Source organism: Aedes albopictus, chromosome 1 (genome assembly GCF_035046485.1).
Source record: "Aedes albopictus strain Foshan chromosome 1, AalbF5, whole genome shotgun sequence".
NCBI classification, from domain to species: domain Eukaryota; kingdom Metazoa; phylum Arthropoda; class Insecta; order Diptera; family Culicidae; genus Aedes; species Aedes albopictus.
In genome coordinates, this window is record NC_085136.1 from 145,011,776 (window position 1) to 145,031,778 (window position 20,003).

At 40.7% G+C, this 20,003-nt stretch overlaps 1 long non-coding RNA gene across 1 annotated transcript in view; it reads right to left on the minus strand.

Annotated features, from left to right (window-relative positions):
• Positions 1 to 420: 420 nt before the first annotated feature.
• Positions 421 to 20,003, minus strand: part of LOC134285204 (uncharacterized) — a 476,414-nt gene continuing 456,831 nt past the window's right edge. The window contains exons 2-3 of the long non-coding RNA XR_009996208.1: positions 15,605 to 18,275; positions 421 to 15,310 (exon numbers count right to left, since the gene is read on the minus strand). This is a non-coding gene — a long non-coding RNA (uncharacterized LOC134285204). The remainder of the gene's footprint in view (positions 15,311 to 15,604; positions 18,276 to 20,003) is intronic.

Below are 20,003 nucleotides of genomic sequence, written 5' to 3' on the forward strand. Positions count from 1 at the left end.
TTCTTTAAACATTCTTCCGTTTCTTTCAGAGAATCCTCTTAATATTCCTTTGGTGATTTTCCATAGATTCGTCAAGTATTTCTCAATTCTTCCCTCAAATAACTCTTTTAGATATTTCTCCAATAACACCGTTCAACACTAAATTTTGTTATGGGATGAGAAAAAAAATAACAGGGGTTTGGGACCCTAGAAGTGTCATAGTGAAAGAATTTTTGAAAAATATTGAACCGGGCCTTCACAGTTCAAAACCGAAGTTTGTATGGTGAACTTGGGGTGTTCAATTGATACGTGCATTAGAACGCGCTCTGCATATATTTAGGCGTTGGACAATAACGATACTAAGCCATACACCGAAAACGCCTTAAAATATGCACAGCACGTTTCAATGCACATATCAATTGAACACCCCAAGTTCTCCATACAAACTTTGGTTTTGAACTGTGAAGGCCCGGTCCAATATTTTTCAAAAATTCTTTCACTGTGACACTTCTAGGGTGCCAGACCCCTGTTATTATTTTTCTCATCTCATAACACCAAATTTTGTAAAATTTCGTCGAGCAGTGTAATTAAACTTGGAATTTCCTCAAGCATTCATCACTTATCTAAGTGTTCTTTAAAAGATTTCTTAAGAATTACTTCCTAAGATTACTTCAGAAATCCCACCAAAAATTCCCTTTTTAAAAAAAAATCTTCAAGGATTCTTCAAGAAGTTTGTCTAAGGTTTCACTAAGAGATTCATCATAGGATTTCTCCATTAAATTAACAAAATCTCCAAGGATTCCTACTGAAGAAATTGAAGTAATTAAATTAAATTAATTAAATTAAATTTTTAGATGGACTTCTGTAGGAGTTCTGTAGGAGTTCTGTAGGAATTCTTTCGAAAAATCCTTCTGGACTTCCTCTAACGAATTTTTTCAATTTATCAATCAACTCAATTTATCCATCAACTCTAGGAGTTTTCTCAGGAATTTTTGCTAGTATTCTTCTGGGCACTTTTCAAAAAAATCTATTTCTCCAGAATTTATGATTGATTTCTCCAGAATTATTACGTTATTTTTTATATAATCCGTGCTCACTTCTAACAAATATACAAAAATAAGAAACAGAACAAAAACGCTTCATTCCATTGTTTTGAGTGGGATAAAAATGGAAGCGTAAATGGCTAAATAGTAAAGAAACAGATATCCTATCTTATCAAAACAACTCCAAGGGCTTAGGAAATGTTCTAAGGTTATTCAAAATTCTAAAGGATTTCCTTAAAGGCAGCCTTTAGAAATTGCTCCCAAAATTCCTTCAGGATTTTTTCCAGAGATTTCTTTAGCAATTCTCTTGCGATTTGCCCGAAGATTCAGATTTTATTCAAGTATTCTCTTAGAGTTTCTTCAATTGATTTCATTCATTCATTCCTTAACTGATTTTTCCAGGTATTTTACAAATAATTTTGTACAAGAAATCTTGTGGGGTCTTTTATGCAAGGATTTCTTCATGTATTTATTTAATTACAACTGCAAGGGTTTTCCGGAGATTCTTACACAAATTCCTCCAAGAAATTCCATAGGAATTCCTCCAGGGGGTGCATTGAGTGTTTTTGCTAGATTTTTTTTAGAAATTCCTCTAATAAGCCTATTCAAGGATTAATAAATTCCTCCAATGAATACTTTAGAAACTCAAAAAAAAAAGAATTCTTTCAATTCTCACAGAAATTCCTCCTAGAAATTCTATAGAAATTTCTTCATACATTTTTAGGAAATTGTTTGTGATCTCTTCTAGTAATCATCTTATTTTTTTGGAAATTCTTTTGGTAATTCTCTTGAGATTTTTCTCGGTCGTTCCGTTGTAAATTCGTGGATTTATTTTTAATTTGCAAAGATGTATCTCATAGAACATCTAAAGTTATAACAGACGGAATTTAATAAAGAATTATCAGAAGAAATTTACAGAGGAATTACCAAAGAAGCTTTTAAAATTTGCCACTTAAATTTACAAACGAGTCGACTAATTAATTTTCAAAGTACCTGTATGTGTCTCTGACAGTGTCTGGGCCGCTGAATCCGAATCCGGGCTCAGATTTGTTTCAGGACGCCACAATTTTGAGCTATACCTCAATTTATAGGGCAAAATATGCTATTTCAGACTTTTTTGACTGCAAGCCGTTAAGCATGGAAATATTTTTTTTAAGCAAAAAAGGTAAAATGGTCAATTGACATCTAAATTTACGACTCACGCAAAATATTTCGTTTTATCAAATCAAATTTGAAAGATTTAAGCATTTTATGTTAATATGTAAACTTGCATGCAATTTTTGGAGGGTGGTTTGTATCGTACCTAACATAACCGCGGCCCATAATCTGTCAGAGACACATTAGTTTGCTCTTGAGACAGACCAAAAGTTAATTTTTGTTACGCTGTGCTATTGAAAGAATTACAATAGTAATTGTCAGGTATATGAGCAAAGGAACTGCTGGTAGAACTTTTAGAGAAATTGCTGAATCCCGTTATAAATTTCCAAACCCAAAGAGTTTCAAAAAGTTCTGCCAAAGATATTTTCAAAAATAATAACTTCATTCAACTTTGAATATTATTGCCGAGAAATTCCAAGAGAGTTATGCCGAAATAGTTTTCAAAAACATTTGCAGAGTAAATTCCAAGAATACTCTTATAGGAACTTTCGGATCAAATCCAATCAAAGCATTTCCCAAGAATTTTCCAAAAAAATCCGCCAAAAGATATTTGAAACTTTTTTTCAGGTAACTCACAGAAAACTCGCCGAATAAATTACCAAAAAAATGCCAAATGAATTACCCAATCAATTCCCGTAGGGATTGGCATAGAAGTTTCCAGAAAAGTGTTAAAGTTATTCCGAAAGTTATTACCAGAGGTTTTCTCAAACGAATTGTCGAAAAAAAAGTCAGTGAAAAGTTGCAGACGGAATTCCCAACAAAATTTTCGTAGAAATAGAAATCTAAAGAAGTTCGTAGAAATAAAAATCAGAAGCCATTTTTGTAGCATTTCTGAGAATTAGTTGAAGAAGTTTCCAAAGGATATGCCTAACAATTAATCAAATATATCGTCAAAGGAAATTTTCAGAGCAATAGCCGAATGGATTCTCAAATTAATGTTTAAAGATATTCCTTAACGAATCTGTACACGGGTTTCCAAATTAATTACTGAAAAAGATAAAAAAAAACCCGAAGAAATACTTAAAAAATTGTAATAAATGATGTAAAAATTCTCACAGGAATTGCTCCAAGAGATTCTACTGGAATTCCTCAATGAATCCTTTAGGAATTCTTCCAAGGTTTTTATCAGCTTTTTTCTATTGATACCTTTAACGGTTTCTTTAGCGATTACACCAGTTTCGTCCGGATTTCTTTCACGAAAATTCTAACGAAATGTTTCTAACGATTTCATCAATATTTTTTTCTCAAGTGCGGAGCTCCAAGAACTCTTTCTTGGATATCTTTTACGATTCATCTGGGAAATACTTCAAGAACTTCTTCACAAATTCCTCGAAGATTTTCTGCGAAAGTTGCAACAGCGATTCCTTAGGAAACTTCTTCTTCAACTCCTTGAAGGATTTTCTTCAGTATTATGTATTTTTTTTTTTTTGTCTTTATTAAAGAGATTTTCAGCCCTGGGCTGGTTCATCTCTGAGTATTATGTAATCCCAAGAACTCTATAAAGAGTTTCTTAAAGATATCCACAAACGATTCCCACATGTTCTCTTCAGCATTTTTTCAGAGGAATACTTTGGAGTTCCTTCAAGATTTTTTTAGAAACTTCTTCAAGGGTTCTTTTTGCACTGCCCCATACGATTTTTCTTGGAAGTCCTTTCAAGGATTTCTTAAGAATTTGTTCAAGCATTTCTTTAGTAATCATACCTGCAGGGATTTCCTCATAAATTATAAATATATATATATAAATATAATTTCTGTAGAAAATCATTCAAAGATTCCTTAGGCAATGTTTTTAAGTCCTTTTTCACAATTCGTTCAAGAATCTTTTAAGAAATTCCAGTAAAAAATTAATCTTTTTAACAAGGATTTTGTTTTTCAAGTTACGTATAAAGATTCGTTCATGGATTTCTCGAAGTTTTTCTTCAGATAACCCTACAAGGATGGACACATTCATCCCTAAAGAATTCCTGCACAAATTTCCTCAGGGGGTCTTACAGAAATTCACCCAAGGCCTCCTGCGGAAATTCTTTTGAAGATTGTTTTTTTTTTTATTTGCACCAATGAATTTGGAATTCTTTGGGCTTTCCGTCATTGATTTCTTAAAAAATTATCTAGGCATTTTATAATTAGTTCTTCCAAAAATCCCTTTGCTTACAGATTTTTTTCAGGAATCCTTTAAGTAATTACTCATAGTACTCCTAGTACTTGTAGTACTACTTCATAGTACTGTAATAATCCTTCCAGAACATCATCAAATATACCTCCAAAATCAACCCAATGATTCTTTCCTAATACATCTTAGAATTCATCTAGGCGATTCTTAAAAATTGTTTATAGACATTTCTACAAAAACTCCTACAGACATTTCTACAAGAGTTCCTTCGGGAATACATTCAAATTTCTTTGGAAAATCTCCCAAGGATCCATTCGGGAATGGCTTCAAAAATCTCAAAAAATCATCAAATATATTTTCCATGAGGAACTACTGCAAGATTCCTTCTTGAAGAAATCTCTAAAATCATTCTTGGAGAAATTCTTTGAGGTTCATCTGAAGGATTTCTTGAAGAGTTTCATGATATAATCCTTGAATGGCTTTATGAACGGTTCCGAAATGGTATTTCTGAACGACTGCTTGAAGAAATTCTTACAAAAAAAACTCAAAGGAATTCCTGAAGGATTTCTTGATAATTGTTTGATGAAATTCTTGAAGAAATGTCAGGAGGAGTTCCTGAAGCAATCATTGTAAGTATTCGTAAACCAATGCTTAGCAAGTTTTCTTAAGCAATCCCTGAAAAAAGTTCTGAAGTAAATCATAGAGGATTTTTTGTAGAAGTCTTTGAAGTAACTGCCTGATAAATCGGCAGAACTTTATTCAAACTGGGCCCCACAATTCAAGGGGCCTCCAAATCAGGGAAGGTTTATAACACTAGACCTGTCCTGATTTGGAGGCCCCGTAGATTCGGGGGCCCGGTGCGGACCGCACCCTCCGCCCCCCCCTTGCTACGCCACTGGATCCGGATGTGATAAATTCAATTTGATACGAAATCATGTATTCATGCATATTTGCCTGTTTCTACTACAATACATTTTGAAATTTGTATTTTGATGGCGTTTGAGCATTTTCAATAATGTTATATTTTTCCTTATTTGCCCCTTTGAGGGCCCCTCCTGACTACACCACTGGCCCATCACCCGAAAGGCTTTGGATTTATTCATATTCCCAAATGTAGAATGCAACAAAAATAGTCCGGTTGAAATCCCCGGGGGACACCATTGTAACCTTCCCTTGTTAGCTGGGCCCTCAGTCATAGCACTACTGGAAAGGCTACGGGTCCTGACGGTATTGGATATCCAGTCCTTAGGAAACTCCCATTTTTCGACCGGTTGGCTCTTGATGGTATGGCACATTGGAGCTATACCTGATGGGTGAAAAGTAGTATTAGTTATTCATATCCCTAAAGAGGGAAAGGACAAGACGCTGAAGGAGGATTAAACACTCGAGCGGATGGTTAACCATCGCCTGTCAATAGAGCTGGAAAATCATGAACGAACTGATAGCAAGCACATATTTTGGTGCGTCTATTGTGCGGAGACGTTTTTTTTTCTGAGCATTATCGTCTGTTGGAAAAAGCGTCGAGTGAAAACCTGCACGAAGATACAGTTTGACTTGTCCTCAAGGGATATCCGAGGGCAGGCCGTATGTTCAACTACGTAGCTAACTTCCTACGTCACCGCAGTTTTCAAGTTTTGAACGCAGGAGCCACCTCCTCCCCGGAAAAAAGGCATCCCGCAAGGGTCTATCATCTCAGATACGCTGTTTCTCATTGCGATGAACTCACTTTTCGAATGCATACCCCCAGGAGTACAAGCGGTTGATTGTGCGGTGGAATGTGTTGATACCGTCGGCTTCAAGATCGCCCCAGAGAAGTCTAACCTGATACATGTCCGGGTGTCGAGTCCTGGATGGACGCTTCTCTGAAGCTTCTCTTGGCACTTTGACTAAAGTAGCTAGGGCAATGTATGTCCCAAGCATACTTTACGGATCTGAAGTGTGGAGCAGAGGTAGCACCGCAGTGCTAAACACTCTAGGTCTAGAACCTCAATGCAATGCGATTTTTAGAATCTTCTCAGGCGCTTTCAAGACTTCATCCGCAGCCTTTTTGCTGGTGGTGTGTGGAAGGCTATCACTGGTATATCTGGCAACGGAGGACCTGGCTACTAAGGCTGGTAGTACAGCGTGCATCGAGTCAGTGACACTTCGATGAATATCCCTTCGTGCAACTAGGCCTCATCTATGGCGGCAACTGACATAGGATGCGGACGTCCCTAAAATCAACTGGCACGTGAGGGAAGCATGCAGGGCTGGTATCAACCCTCAAGTTACCCAGGCGGACAAATATCAGCCATTACAAACATACTAGGTAGTATGTCCAGCAAACAAGTAATTGAGGACGGAACACAGGGTAAGCGGTTCAATACGGGAAGTATTGGCGAAAAATCGTAGCGTAGCGGTTATCGGGGCTCTACTGCTCTAAGACGCTAGCGGTAGAGAGATGAAGATATATAACGCGAGTTTTAAGAGGAGTTGCTACGATACGCGAGGCATCGTACTTCGACAAAGTACTGGGTAAGGCAGTACCAAGACTTAGCGGTTGGCTCTCTCTGAGACTTAAGTTTCTGATTGAGACTCTGAGACTGAGAGTTTTAGTGGTTTCAGGGCTCTCTAAGCATTGAAAATGAACCTGAAATGGAATCCATCAGTGGAAGCCTTCTGCTCGTTCAATCTAGAGCTGCCCGGCCACTTCCCGAAGAACAGGATCACAAAAAACTTCCCCAACGCGTTCGTAATGACTTCACCGAAACAGTCAGTGTCATAAATAATCAAGCTACAGTGTTGATCATTAATTGCAGACATATGACCCGATTGTGGTAAGTCAACAAGAACAAACTTACACCATTCCACGCATTCTGACGAGAACCACGACGCGGCGTGTGCAACAGTGTAACTACAGCGTGTAATAGTTCAACGCAAAGGGACAAACGGGCGTGCAATCGTAAAAACAAACCGCCTTCTTCTGGCTGGCTGGCTGGCTAGCTAACCGAGGCCTAGAGCCAACGACCGAGTGGAATATAATGGGAAAGAGATCATCGCGCCCGAACTGGAGAGTCATGCTCTGTCAGGCTAAATCTCGCCCAAGAAAAGGAAACCTATTAACATAAGTAAACGATTGACTCCGGTCGGTTAGTGGTGGCGGTGGCGGCAGCGGCGGCTGCCGCGGCAGTTAAGGCTTCAAAACCGCCTACTTGCGGTTCGGTCGGTTCACTGACTAAAGGGTCATTGTGGCAGTCAAAAGACTGCAGCCCAGTTTGTCTGCCAGCCAGGCTGCCTGCAGTAGATCAAGAGTGGATGATAATGGCGCTGCATTTTGTCAGTTGGTGAATACATTTGAATCATCGCCATGGGGCAGGAGCAGGAGTAGTAGCAGCAGCAGTAGACAGTAGAGACCGATTGCGGATAGACCAAGTCAACAACTAGGGGGAGGAATCGGTTCCCATAGAATGCTTTCGATGAAACTTCTGTCAGAATAATAGATATCAATTTGCATTTGCATTTGGGTGGGTTCTTACTGTATGTAAACAATTCAATTGGGTTTGCTTGGAACATCAAGTAATGAAGTTACTCACGTTGCAATTGAACTGGAATGTAAAAATTGAATTAGACTTATCCTTGTTGAGGAGAACATGGGCTTCAAACTTGGAACATGCGTTCAAAATAGCCTTTGTCGTCAAGAGTCTTTTATGCTGCTCCAAGTCAATCAGATGACGACTGCCAATTGGCACGTAATACAGACTCCATCCTATAAGATCCTAGAACTGAGCGAAGTCTGTTTGTCGAACTTTGAAGAATACTGATTGACGTAGGGTCAAATCCTGCCATACTCTGGCCTACGAGGTGAACATGCTGCTCGTCCCCATGGAGTTGGTGTCCCGTTCAGCGCTCACGCTGCGCTCATGAAAAGGAAACTTATTATTTGGAGGATAGTTGCGGCCAAATTCAGAACACGGCTACGAAAATTTACCATGATCCAATGTTACGCGCCAGCCGATGCTTCCGAAATGCGAAATGAAGGGAACTTCTACAGCTGACTGAATGCTGTCTTGGATAAGGTTCCAAATGGTGATATCAAGATCCTCATGAGTGACTTCAATGCGAAGGTTGACTCTGACAACTCGGACTATGAGCATAGCATCGGACGCCCTGGTGTATAGGAGAAATTGAGAGCACCTTGCAGAGTTTTGTGGCAACAATGCAATGACGTAGTGATTGGGGAAATCGCTTTTTCTCTACCAACCAGTGCACAAAGTGGCATGGGTTTCCCGTGTCGGCGTTACGGAAAATCAAATCGACCACATCTGCATCAACCGAAAATGAAGACGAGTGCCGGTTTAACATACGCCGACTGGAAGACGCTGCGGTGAAAAGGTCCTTCGTCGAGGAGCTGGAGAACCACGCTGAATAGCAGTGGAGTGAGTGCCATCAAGAACGCCTTCATCGTCACCGGGGAGAATAAATCGGGGGAGCAATGTACCCAGAGAAAGCAGTGGATCACAGGAAGAAGATTTAGGAGCGAAAGAACATCAAAGCCGCGATAGAGCGAGCGAAAACACGAGGAGCCACGGCCATAGCCCGTCAGCGCTCTTGAGAAGGAAGTGAAACGCACATGGCAGACGAGGCAAAAGAGTATGGGCGGACGTATAAAATCGAACAAAGCGAAGCGAAGCCCTAGGCTAGTTCATCTCGGGACCCACGCTTTACTTCCCTTCCGAAGGAAATACCCACATTTTGTGAGTATGTCGGGAGTGGGATTCGATCCCAGGTCCTCGGCGTGATAGTCTTGTGTTCTAACCACCACACCAGGTCCGCTCCTTGGAATATGTAATTTCTGATATAAGTACTAGCAACACACAACCCGTGAATCAGGATCAAGTTAGGGTAAACCGACCAGAAAGTGGGTACCAAAACGCTAGGTACAAAAAACAATGATGGTAAGAGCGGCAGTGTACCGAGCTTGACAGCGATGTCCCTCCAATTAGGCAATCCATGAGACAGATGCGATCAGCTGATTTTTTTTGTTTACCATGTACTTTTGACATCCGATGATCGGGGTGACAGTTGAACACAAAGGCATTTGTTAAGCACCAACGACACTTGCCGAAACTTTGTTAAGTGGTACTCACACTGTGTTTACACTTTTGGCTGTCACCCCCATCGCGAAAAGTCGTCATGGATTGCCTTGGCTTCTTGATTCAGTTTCGAGACACACACCAGTAAAATTCTTCAACAACGTGTTATGTTACATCCACGGTTATATTTTCTAAGAATATAAGTTAAGATAATAATGGTTGTTGAACATCTTTTTTTCACAGTTTGAGATATTTTTAAATATCGGATAATTATAGGAATAAAAAAATACTGAAAAAAAACTTCATATTTAATATATTTCAGTACTCAACTTCAAATTTGGGTAACATCTATTTGCTGTTTGATGATTTTTCAATCAGCGTGTTGTTGTTGTTGCCGAAATAACTTCAGCCAAAAAACATTTATGTTTTCGTTTTATTTGGAGCAGTCGAAGGTATGGATGAGTTAAGTTTGTGAACGTTTTTGATAATCTTTATTGCTTTTAATACCAACAAGTTGTTTCATTCAAAATTACAGCGAATATAAATCGGAGGAGTACTTCGAGGAAAAGCAGAACGCAGACAAGGAGGACCAAGAAGGCGACCCAACTGACGATCCAAACTGTATCCCAAATTTGGCGACACGTCGAGGACACGGACATGCCATCGGGAATCCGGTATGACCCTGACTAATCCGATTCAGACGATGAAAGGAAACAATCCACGTTTTCCTTTACGGGAGTCTTCGTTCAACGTCTATGTATGTAAAAGTCAGCTGCGGCCAAAGGAATTGAACCAAGGTTGCGTGCATGGAAATTCGTTGGATGAGATTCCTCAAAGCATGTGGAAGCACGTCAGCAAATCGGTTCGACGTGAAGTTGAGTTTAAAGACGATGATCCACGTTGATCCGAGAAGCAGATTGCAGATTTCGCGGATCTTAAGAAACGTATGAAGGAACAATCAGTTTAGTCGACGCACCAAAATCCGAATAAAAATGTAAAATTTGTACTGCTGTACGCCAGTGAAACCTTGTGTGTATCAGTGGAGAACACTCAACGGATGCAGGTCTTCATCAATAAATGCCTGCGGTATATAATTTGTGCATGGTGGCCTCACAATTGAATCTCCAACGTGGAGCTCCATCGTCGATGTCATCAAAAGCCTATAGCGACTGGAATCCGGTAGCGGAGGGGGATCGGCAACACTCTACATAGAGACAGGGAACGAAATCTTCAAACAAGTGTTAGATTTGAACCTAGCAGGACAGCGCAGCAGAAGCAGACCCAGAGGCTCATGGTGGCATAACCTTAACAGTGAAAATGGAAATTTCCAGAAATTGACGGGCAATCGCCCAGGTTGACGATATTCAATTTCGGCCCTCTCCTCCAACATGGGTGCTCAGGACTAAAAGAAGAAAAAGAGGACGCAGCCGAGAGTGCCATAGAATGCGTGGAACGAAATCGATGAAACGAATGGTTCGATCATGAGTGCAGAGTGATTTTGAAGGAGAAGAACGCAGCGTGGACGGTAATGCTGCTGCAAGAACCCGGCAGAACGTGGTACGATATGAACAGAAACGCCGCTTTCGGGAGAACAAAAGTCGACTGGAAAAAGTGTAGTGCGAGGTATTTGAATTTTGATTTTGTGTCATTTAAAATGTGATGAAATGCAACTTATCTGTGAACACCGGTCCCCCTTTTTTGTATATGGCTAGGGGTGTATGAATTAAAAAAAACCCGAATTAATCCACCTAGTGGTGATAGTGCCTTTCTCGTCGAACATGTTCTCACAATCTTTCCGACAACGTAAGTCAAAGTGTTTCAGAATCCGAATATTTTTATAGAATTGACTTAAAACTTATTGATTGCACATAGTCCGACGTTATGTTCAACGTATAAGCAGGGCTGAAAAATATCAGACTTCTCAGTTGACTGCTTGAGCACTTTGTTGAGCACCTTCACTAACACTGGAGGCTGATCAATATCAAGACGATACTAACAAGCTAATCTATAACTCTTTACACAATCAGAGATCACAATTTTTTTTTTCTGAACATTTGGGCTATATCTTATTGACCGTTGAAAACAAGAGCAATAGGTAGTGAGTATAGTGCGACGTCTGTTTGTATGTGGGTTTAATTTGTAAGATTTTGTTCTCTTACACATATTTATCGCTTGCATTGATTTTATTTACTTTCGTAGTTCCGGCGAAGCACCAAACGCTGGTTGTGCAACCCTACCGGTAGTCTGTAATGTGGTGTGAGCCTATTTTCTAGTTAACCGTACCTCGGGTTATTCAAAAAGCCGTGATGTAATATGTTGCATGGTACATTTGGTTACTTTCGATGCGGTACCGGAACAGGTTCCGGAGCACACCGGGTCTCCCAAATATAGTCTGAGACTATTTCATTGCTAACGTTCATTAGGTTACTCAAAAAAACACGATTTGATTTATCTCATGCATGGGTGGGTATAGATCACTTTTACATTTGCCCACTTCCAGTGGGACACCCAGAACTGGTTTCGGGACACTACCGGTTGTCTAAAATATGGTCTGAGGCTATGTTCTTACGAATTGATCATCGTGTATTCAAAAAAGCTGCTATTTGATGTACTGTCAAACACTTATTTGTGCATTTCGCCAGTTCCGGCGAGACACTCGAATGTGGTTCCGGTACACTACCGGTAGTCTTAAAGTGGCCTGAGACTTTTCTTGCTGACCGTTCTGCGCGTCATCGAAAAAGCCGATATTTAATGCGCGGTGTGCATGCGTTTGGTTCCGTTCTACATTTGACTACTTCCGGCGGAGCACCTGGAACCGGTTTCGGCAAAGTATTGGTTTTCCAAAGTGTGGTCTATGATTGTTTCTCTTGTTAACCGTTCATCAGGTTACCAAAACAGCTATTTATGGGGTTGGTTCTCCTTTACATTTGATCACTTCCGATGGGGCACCCTTAATCGGTGAGGAATACTACCGGTTGTTTCAAATATGGCCAGAAACTTTTTTTTGCCAATCAAGATACCTTAAAAATCCGCGATTTGATTTGTCGAATGGGTTTGGTTCACTTTTTCGTTTGATCATTTTCGGCGGGACACTCGGAACTGGTTACGGATCACTACCGGTTCAAATACATATGGTCTGAGAATATTTCCCTGCTGACTGTTCATCAGGATATCAAAAAAGCCACTATTTGATATGTCGCATGTATGGGTTTGGTTAACTTTTAAACTTGACCACCTCTGGTGGGACATCTGGAACCGGTTCCGGAACACTACTGGTTCCGATATGTTCTGAGAAAGCTTTCTTGCATACTGTTCATCAGGTTATCGAAAAAGCCGCGGTTTGATATGTCGCATGCATGGTTTTAGTACAATTTCATATTTGGCCACTTCCGGCGGGACACCCGGAACCGGTTCCGGAACACAACCGGTTCAAATATGGTCTGAGAATATTTTCCTGCTTACCTTTCATCAGAATGTCAAAAAAGCCACTGCATGCATGGGTTTGGTTAACTTTTATACTTGACCACCTCCAGCGGGACATCTGGAACCGGTTCTGGAATACTACCGGTTCCAATATGGTCTGAGAATGTATTCTTTCTTACTGTTCATCAGGGTATCCAAAAAGCTGCGGTTTGATATGCCGCATGCATGGGTTTAGTGCACTTTTATGTTTGGCCACTTCCGGCGGGACACCCGGAACCGGTTCCGGGACACTACCGGTTCAAATATGGTCTGAGACCATTTTTCTGCTTACCGTTCATCAAGTTATCGAAAATGCCGTAGTTTGATGTGTCGCATGGATGGGTTTGTAACGTTTTCATATCTGGCCCCTTCCTGGGGTACCGATCCGGAACACCTAAATGGCCATAACTCCGGAACGGCTGGACCGATCCAAACCATTTTCAATAGGAAACAATGGGACCAGATTCCCCGTCGAATAACCCGTCGGTCATTAAAATCGGTTCAGGTTTACTGCCAAAAAGTGATGTGAGTTTTTTTGTACACACACATACACACATACACACACACATACATACACACACATACATACACACACATACATACACACAGACATCACCTCAATTCGTTCAGCTGAGTTGATTGGTATATGTGACTCGACCCTCCGGGCCTTCTATCGAAAAGTCATTTTTGGAGTGAACATATAGCCTTTCCAGTACACTTAGTGTACGAGAAAGGCAAAAAGCATAAAAAAGGGAAATTTGTGCATGAATTGAGTCTGCGCTTTTATGAGGGAATCTAGTTCGCGACAAAAGGGTCCGGTCCTGGCCATTTGGAATGGGGGTTTCCTGAAAAATCAAAGAGGCCAGCGGGGGTTCCAAGAGGCTTCAGGTGCGTTTCAGGGGGTTGCTTCAGGGGTTTTCAGGAGCCTATTGAGGGCATTCTGTCAGGTTTTGTTGGCGTTTTAACGAGGAATTCAGTGGCATTTCAATAGTATTAAGGGGGTTTTAGGGGTGTTTCCTGATTTATTAGAATATCAGTGTATTCAAAAAAGTTGATGGATTGGTTAAGGACTTACAGCTGCTGGACCGTTTAATTTGGAATTTCATACATAGGTGGCGCTAGTGAGCATGTAAGTATTCAGTATTTGAGCACATATATATCAAGATCCTGACCACATAGAAATTTGGTGTCTTTGGCAAAGTAGTTTATAGGGTCAAGTGTTTACTAATGATGGCGCGTTTGTTTGAAAATTTCACACATAGATTGCGCAACTAATCGAGCAAATTTTATATTTTATATATCAGGATCTTGAGCACCTAGAAAGATGATATCTCCGGCATAGTTGTTGGGTTCGTCAAGGACTTACAGGTGATGTAGCATTTGATTTGGAACTCCACGTATAGGTGGCGTTACTGAGCGCGCATATTTCATATATCTCATATATCGCGGGATGCTGATCACTTAGAAAGATGTAGTCTTCGGAAAAGTTGTTGCGTAGGCCAAATACCTACTGATCATGGGCCGTTCAATTTAGAAATTCGTAATACGTAGATGGTCAGCATGAAAATTGTATATGCCATATATTTCAGGATTCTGAGCTCAAAGAAACTTGAAGTTTTCGGCAAAGTTGTTGGGTAGATCAACGACTTACAGTTAATAGACCGTATAATTCGGAACTCCACATGTAGGTGGCGGTACCGAGCATGCACATTAAATATGTCATATATCTCAGCATTCATTGCCATAACTTTACCCATTTTGTTGAACAAGTTACTTTTTGCGTCGTGGCTCAAGCTGCAAAACATAGTGACAATGAGTACAATTTATGTGTGGGTATATGTTTGTTCTACTTACATGGCAAACTTGTGGCCGTGCGGATGGCATCGTCAAATATACTCGATGGTGTGACATACTGTTTGAGCAAGAGAGAGAGCAGCGCTTGAGTCGTAGTGGATTAGAAATTCTACCACTAGGCGTAGCAAATTTTAAATTTTACAAATCTCAGGATCCTGATTATTTAGAAATATGGTATCTTCGGCAAAGCTGTTAAGAAAATCAAGGTGAATTATTATTTGTTTCGAGTTTCTGTCATTAGGTGGCGCTAGTAGCAAATTTACAAAACATAGAAATTTTAAGTATTACCCAGAAAATTTTAACAAACTATAACTTTTAATTAAGTGCACCAAATTTTGACTGCAACATCCCCAACTAGTTAGCTATAATTGGTACAAAATTGGGCTTGATAGTTTAACTCCACGTGAAGTTGAAGTGTTTCTAGTAAAATTCTTCTAATTTCACTGCAGTCCAATAAACTACTATATCTTAGGGTTAAGTTAACCAAATTTAATGAAATTTTGAAAATGTATGACTAATAAATTGGTCTTCGTATACCATTTGGCTTAACTCAAAGTTTTCTGAAGAGAAAAAAGTGACAGCTTGTTGAATAAGTTTTTAGAAATTCTAATCATTTGCAACCTATTTGTAACCTTCCTCTCCTCTTCTTGGCGTAACGTCCTCAATGGGACAAAGCCTGCTTCTCAGCATAGTGTTCTATGAGCACTTCCACAGTTATTAACTGAGAGCTTCCTCTGCCAATGACCATTTTGCATGTGTATATCGTGTGGCAGGCACGAAGATACTCTATGCGCAAGGAAGTCAAGGAAATTTCCTTTACGAAAAGATCCTGGACCGACCGGGAATCGAACCCGTCACCCTCAGCATGGTCATGCTGAATACCCGTGCGCTTACCGCCTCGGCTATATGGGCCCTCTATTTGTAACCTATTTGTTACTAAATTTGTAACTAGCATCGCCTAGAGATGAAATTTTGCATCATCAAACTGTAAGCTCTTAACTTACCAAACAGTTTTGCCGTGGAAACCATCTTTCTAAGTTACCAGCGTCCTGAGATTAAAAAAAGGCTCTTTAGCGCCACCTACTAGTAAAATTTCGAATCAAACGGCCCATCAACAGCTAGTCCTCGACCAGCTTAACAGTATTGCCGAGCAAACCATCACTCCAAGTAATTAAAACCCTAAGATATATGGGTGAGAAATTGTGTAATTGTTGTGTCTGTTTGTCTCTGATATCACAAGATGTGATGTCGCTTAGCTTTTTTTGGGATCCACTGGTATGCGTTTGATTCATCAAAATATTTGAACAGCACCCTGTGAACACACTGTGTGTGCACTGAGTGGTGTTTTTTTTTCTGAGTGCGCGTAGAAATTTTGCATTGAGATTATCACTTGTAGGCTCTTCTGCTATATGAGATATACAAATTGCATGCCCACTGACGCCACCTATGAGCAAAATTCAGAGTAAAACGACTCATCATTTATAAGTTCTTGGAACTTATTTGCAGAATCTTCAATTTTACTAAATAATCTGAATCCTGATGTAAAAATGATTCAATATTTGTATCACTAGCGTCATCTAGTGAAAGAACAAAACGGTCCATTATCTGTAAATTCTTGACTTACCAAACATCTTTGCTGAAGATAGTAGAGACGGTAAGAGAGTTATTAGGACCATGGGATATTTGAAGTATAAAATTTGCATACTCAGTGCCGTCACATATGTGTGGATTTCTGAATCAAATTTTGCATCATATGTAAGTTCTTGACCTATGAAACAACTTTGCCGAACACACCATCTTTCTATGTGATCAGGATCTTGAGAGATATGAGATGTAAAATTTGCATGCTCACTAGCGCCACCTATGTGTGGAGTTTCAAATCAAACGGCCCATCATCTGACATTAATTGACAAACACAAAAACTTTCTCGAAGGCATCATCTTTCCAAGTGATAAGGATCCAGTGATTAATGAGATACAAAATTTATTTGCTCACTAGCACCACCTAGTGGTGGAATTTCGAATCAATCGGTCCATTATCTGTAAGCGCGCGACTTACTAAACAACTTTCCCGAAGACGTGACGCTTCTACAAGCTCTAGATCTTCCGATAATTTCGTTTGAAGACATTATATTACTAAATTGTTTATGCCAAATAGCGCCATCTAGTGAGGAAATTTCAAATTTACCAATTTACCGCCAGATGGCGCATGACTTACCGAACAAATTTGCCGAAGACTTGAATATTCTAAAACATCAGAATCAAAAGATATAGAGAATTCAATTTGGGGTCCAAATGGACCCCAGGTATACAAAATCGCCCGGTTCAACTTTGACATGGAATAAAAATAAAAGTATGCCATGAAATCAACTTTATTTTTGCTTTAATAATAGTGGTAATCACGTTCAAATGTATGCGTGCCTTTTTTGTAGATGTAGTTGTGAAACTGCGAGGAAAATATTTGCACTCTTACCCCGGACGCTAGTTTTATTATTATTTACCCGTTTAACCCAATTCGATTCGGCAATATTTGCATATGCAATCTGAATAGCCTTTCAATCGGCGTGCACTTTTGTGTGAGGAAAAATTTGCGCTAGTGTTCGTGTGTTGAAATGTCAATTATCTCTATAGAACTAGGTCTAGTTTGAAGGTATTAAAAAAATAAAGTCAATATGTTATACCCAACTTGTTTGCTATTACTCCAAAGTTGCCTGGGGTCCAAATGGACCCCAGGTATCTATTAGAGGGTTAAGGGCGTTTGGTAGCATTCCAGAGGCGTTTTGTAACATTTCAGGGGCGTTTCAAGGCGTTTTCAGGTGCGTTTCAGGGGGTTTCTGAAGCCCATTAAAGGCGTCCAAAAGGGTTTCAGAGGTATTTCAAATTTATTTTGATGCTTTCAGGGGAGTTTTGAGGCATATCAGGTCAGGACCATATCAAGGGGGTTCTAGAACACTCCAAAAACAAAGGGCGTTTCAGGGACGTTTCGAAAGATATTGTGATGGGGTCTCTGAAAATCCTCTAAGACTTTCTGAAGTGCCTCCGAAAACCTCCAAAAACCCCCTCGGACCTCATGAAGCGCATCTGAGACCCTCCGAAAATATCTGCGTAACGCCTTCGAATCCCGTCGTAAATGCTCTGCAGCATCCGGAAATGCCTGGACCTGCAATGCTTCTAATATCACCCTTAAACCACTTCGGACCCCATGTAACGCACCTGAGATCCTTGGAAACCCCCACCCTCCCCTCCAAAAACGCCTCCGCAACGCCTCTGAAACTAACCTAAAATGCTATGAGACTTCTTAAAATGACTCTGAAAACCCCTTAACACCCACGCAGACTCCATGTAACACACGTGAGACCCTTGGAAACCTCAATAAACGTACCTGTAACCGTTGCATTAGTTATCGTTATTACTAAATTTTCTTCTCCACAATATTGGGTCTGAGTAGCTTTCTCTCTTTTATGCATAAAAATAGCATGCATAAAAAGAGGTACTAGTGTATTAGTGTAATTATAATGTATAATTAGTACTGCATATAATTTACCTGAAGTCAAACGTAAAGATTGCTGTTAAATTTGGGCTTCAATTGTTCACTGACCTGCAAAGAAAGAAAATAGAAATCCAAAATTAGAAAACAGTTGTACCATCCTGAAATCAATACAAAATTCTTATCAGCATACTGCATTACTTAGAAGCTACCCAATTCCAACTCACTCCTGGTTCCGATTCCAAACAGCATTGCTTATTTCAGCTCTGTAAATATCTTGATACCGAACGTCTGTTTTACCACTCAAATAAGCAATCTTTGAAGTTGGCACACGGTGGTATCATCGCATCTCCTGTGGGGAAAATTTCCTCCGATCCAGTGCAACTCGAAGAACACAATAAACGAACGAACGAACGAGCGAACGACCGACCGACCAAGCTCAAGAAAGGCTCGACCCCCGGAAAGCGGCAGCAACAGCACACCGCAAAACTAACCAGATCTTATCACGATTGAAATACTTTAGGCTGATTGCGCTGCACTCAAAACTTATCTCGCACCCTACACCACCCCATCACCGCACACCGGGCCATCGTCGTCGTCGTCGTCATTCCCTCCGATGTGGCATTCCTTTGAAGCCTGATGGGAATGGTTCAGCAATAGCATTCGGTGCGATGTTCACTCCGCCTTGCTCCGCTGAGCTCAATGCAATGTTGATTAAACATTTCAAAGTGTTGCCATCAATTCAAAAGTTTAAACTGTACCGCTTGTCAACGGCAATCCCGGCGACGACCGACCCGGACCCAGACCCGGACCCGGGTGTATCCGTCGTCGTATCGCCACACACACCGCCCCGTCATCCCCAATTACTCACCGACGACGCGACGTCGACGTCGTCGTCCTCGTCAACGACGGACGTCTTCGTTTGCTATTCTATGGAGTTCTACAGCAGAGGAAACGGTGCCGTGAAGCAGGCGGCCAGAAGAGAGGGCACACAGGCAAATTAGGGAGTCTGCGGCACAACTGAAGAAGCTTGGATTTTCGCTATCTTCACCATCTCGGATCGCAGTACGGACGATGACGATGACGGGCCGCCCCGGATCAGAGGTTTTGCCTTTGGGGCCCTCCCCGACCGACGACGACGACGGCACCCGGAATAAATTTTCCTCCTCGCACGAACCCAGAGCTGGGACGACGCGACATTGCGCGCCGCCTTTTCTTTCCTGGGGCGGACGACGATGACGACGACGACCGCTGAGAGATCGCTGGCGAGAGGGATGAGGAAAATAGACAAAGGACGGAAGAAAATGTATTATCATTTGTACTGCGTGGTATTGTAGATTCAAACTACCCTTCTTTATTTTTTCACTTTGTGGAGTTTAGGTCACCGTCGAATCTTATATATTACGATTGTTGACTATTTTCGGTGAAAACACACACTAAAACTCGATTATACATAACGTTTCGGCCTACTCAACTTCAGCCATCATCAGATATTTTATGCATGAATCGATCACCACCAGTGTGGTTGCAACCACACTGGTGGTGATCGATTCATGCATAAAATATCTGATGATGGCTGAAGTTGAGTAGGCCGAAACGTTATGTATAATCGAGTTTTAGTGTGTGTTTTCACCGAAAATAGTCAACAATCGTAATATATACCCTTCTTTATACCGACAATCGTTTCAGATGGGTTCTAGGTGACGGTGGTGGTGCTGGAATACGCTGCGGGAGAAGAGATCTAGACGGAATCGCGTGGCCCGCACGATGTCATTCTTCGGTAGGTATGGTCTTATCATGCTGTGGTGCGGTTCTTTTCGCAACAGCTAGATTGTTTGA